Source organism: Triticum dicoccoides, chromosome 2A (assembly GCF_002162155.2).
Source record: "Triticum dicoccoides isolate Atlit2015 ecotype Zavitan chromosome 2A, WEW_v2.0, whole genome shotgun sequence".
NCBI lineage: Eukaryota > Viridiplantae > Streptophyta > Magnoliopsida > Poales > Poaceae > Triticum > Triticum dicoccoides.
In genome coordinates, this window is record NC_041382.1 from 762,760,978 (window position 1) to 762,764,483 (window position 3,506).

The 3,506-nt window shown below is 38.4% G+C and overlaps 1 long non-coding RNA gene across 1 annotated transcript; it reads right to left on the reverse strand.

The window, feature by feature from the left end:
• Positions 1 to 416: 416 nt before the first annotated feature.
• On the reverse strand, positions 417 to 1,329 carry LOC119352359. Its single transcript, XR_005170156.1, has 3 exons — positions 1,247 to 1,329; positions 997 to 1,052; positions 417 to 733 (listed from the first exon to the last, which is right to left on the reverse strand). It is a non-coding gene; the product is annotated as an uncharacterized LOC119352359 (long non-coding RNA).
• Between the last annotated feature and the right edge of the window lie 2,177 nt (positions 1,330 to 3,506).

The window sequence follows — 3,506 nt, forward strand, 5'->3', positions numbered from 1 at the left end:
AGATCAAATGCTATAGATTTCACACGGAGCTCATGCGGCCCACTGACGTTTGTTGGGCTAGGCCTAACCAGTGAAAAGGGGTTGTCAAGGAGAATATGATATATATATATATATATATATATATATATATATATATATATATATATATATATATATATATATATATATATATATATATATATATATATATATATATATATATATATATATATCAAGCCATATTTGTGGATATTGGGGGTGAGTGTATCACCACATCATTCGCTGATTCAGGAGAGGCCACAACGGGGTGTCTGTCATCAACCGATACCGAGCCTAGTGAGTGACTATAAGTGAACTTCATGAAAGAAAACTTAAGTTCAAAAAAAATTGTCAAGAAAACTTTGCTTGACTGAAAAGGAAATTTACGCTAGAGAATGTACTGAAACAACATGTAAAGAACACAACAGATAAAGTTTGGCAAGGCTACTTGAGTAGAGATTTGACAAACGCTCTAGCAAGGTTGATTCTCTGCTTCTATATAATTATTATCTGCATCGTGTGTGTTATATACATAGAATTTGCTTCATACCACTTGTAGAGATTACACAAACGCTTTGGCAAGGCTACTTGACAAGCCAAAGGCTATAGTTTTTAAACCATGCCTACATAATAGCACTTTGTCTTTGTCTGGTTAAGCTGTTCAGCGGTGTCTTCAGTAGCGGTCAGAGAAGCTCCATCTGCTGTCACTGTCAACCTAACACAACAAAAAGAAATTTAGGTACATCAAAGAAAGATGGGTGTATACAGGAAACAGAAGGCAGAAAAGGAGCAGCCCAAGGCTAAGCTAATCGGCGTCTTGATTTTAATTTCTCTTGACAGGATTGGTGAATAAAACACGTGTGGCACCATGGGTATTGCAAGATGATTTACTATTGAAAAGAGAAAAAGCACGAATCAAAGATTTAGTACAAAAAAGCAAGACGAATTGAAATCAAAAGCCAAGTCCAGACATAGTACCCTGCACCTGCAGCTGAAGGGGTAGCATTGTTCATTTTTTAAGTCAGTGTCCATGACTACATACACAAATGCAGATGGTCAGAAAAGAAATAAATTGGAGACCAGCAAGTTGTGTGGATCAGCACAAATGTAGGATACACAGCTTATTTATATACCTCAGTTGGTGGTGGATCATCACAGATGCAGAGCATCGTAAGAGTATAATGAAACAAAGCTAATGCATCAACAGTGAGAAAGGAAGGGAGCAAACCTTGGTGAACAGACCAAGGAAGAAGCATATGTGGTCAGAACTAAAAAGATCGTATAGCCTACTCCAACATGGTTGAATAGATGGATCCCAAGATTTTTTTTTACAAATCTACAACAACACAGCCAGATATCAAGATTCTTAGAACGAATGCGTAAACTAAAAAACCCAAAAAGAATCATATCCCATTCCAAAAGTACTATATAAACATATCAAAACTGTGAGGACAAACATCTAAACCATAAGACCAAACAAACAATCTGACCCATAAACAAATAAAGAACACTACTAACATGACACAACATAAAAATAGCCATCAAGCATGCCCAAAATATAACTCATTTCAACCTCCTCAAAAGATTGCCTAATTGAATGTGAAAATAAAATAGCTATATCTGTCAGATAGCAAAGTTAAGTAGACCCGACTCAGTTGGCCACGGACAGAGAGAACTTTGAAACCAAGATTTCTTCCCTGTCAGCTCGTGCACTACTGTAACATGTGAGTAGGAACAGGATGACACCAGGTTGCAATCAAGGACCACTGAATTATAAGAATAAAAAATAAATAAAAGAAACTACATACTGAGAAAACCCGAACAATTCGGCAATCCATTCCAAGACACAATAAATTCACAAGCCCAATTAGCATTATACCTCACAGCTGGCACAACAATGGTCACAAAACTTTCATATCCTGGCACAGAGCATCCAACTCTCAGTCCACACCCTGCATGCACCCGAGCAGAACCAGGTCAAAAAATGGAGAAGGGGAAAAAGAGAAAACTTCAAACAGGCTGCAAGGGGCTCATACCGAGACGAAGAGTTGAGTACGGACTGGTGGAGTGTGAGCTTGTGCACCAGCTGCGGTCGTCGTCGCCCACCCAAATGGGTCGCCATCCGCTGGACCACCGATGAGCTGCCTATGACGCTAGGCTGTCATCAAGTCGCGAAATAGGGTGTCGAGCATGGCCGTCGCTGTGTCACCTCAGGATGCCGGTGAGGCTGGCATCGGGTTCAAATAAGTCATGCAAACATCAAATGAGCCTAGAAGCCCAAACCAACTTCTATGTGACAACTAAGATAACCTTTCTAACATTTGGAAAAGGGGCACATAGCTCAGCAGCACACAACGGATTCTTGTTCATTCAAATAAAAGGGATTTTGTTGACTTACTCTATTATAATGTGATAGATATATGACGTACTAATTGTTTCAAAAAGAGAAGTTATTTTGCCATAAAAAAAATGAAGCACAAAACTTTCTCGTCGAGTCCGAGTCGTGAACTCCTTCCATAGATCCTACAAACAAAGATGAACACAAAGTTCTGTCGGTCCATGAAACAGGTAGAGATCAGATTAAACGCAAGTAATCCAAACCACACCAGGAGCTGAGGTGGCGGTGAGCACTCACCTCGACCTTGTTGAGCTTGCCCTGGTTTAGAACCTTGAAAAGGGTGAACCCAACGGGCCTCTTGAACCGCACCAACATCTCCAACCAAGCCGCAGCTCAACTCACCTGGATCGCAAGCACAACCACACAACAAAATCAAAACTATCCAATCTGTTTGGTGTAGCCTATGGTTCTATTATTAAAATATACTAACATGATCTTGAAAAAGAATTTTGCTCCTGTCCAGTAATTTCTACTGGGAATAGCTCACTGGTGAGTATAAACTTTTCGGAACTGGAGTTCCCCTGGTTGGAAAATTAGTATAAACATGTGATACTAATATTCAGGAGGAACGTAGAATGGTAAATACTAATTTATTTTATGCAACAATTACTAATTGATATTTGATATTCAGTAGAAATGTAGAATGGTAAGCCCTAACTAATATTTGATATTCAGTAGAAATGCTAAAGGATAATCCTCTAACACTGGATAGCTAGAGGATTATAATTTCTAATTCATGGTAACAGAATTTAGCATTTGCCATTCATAAAAAGAAAAAAAATCAACCTCTAGAAATGATAATCCTCCTTTCTCCTGCCAAAATCATGCTGCCCGGGTTCTGTGAATCAAATAAATTGTAATGTAAACGAAATCAGCACTATGTTGTTTTCATGCTAACCTACCCAATAAATAGTTGTACAAGACCAATACAATGTTGTACATTATCTAAACGCTATAAAATGAGGCAAGTTTGGTTATGTTTGTTTGGTTGGTTAGATTTCCTTGCAAATCATTCCATTGTTGCTTTTAGGATCTTCACTAAGTTTGCTATTTTGGGTCTGCTAGAAAAACACATGATGTTTCATTTATT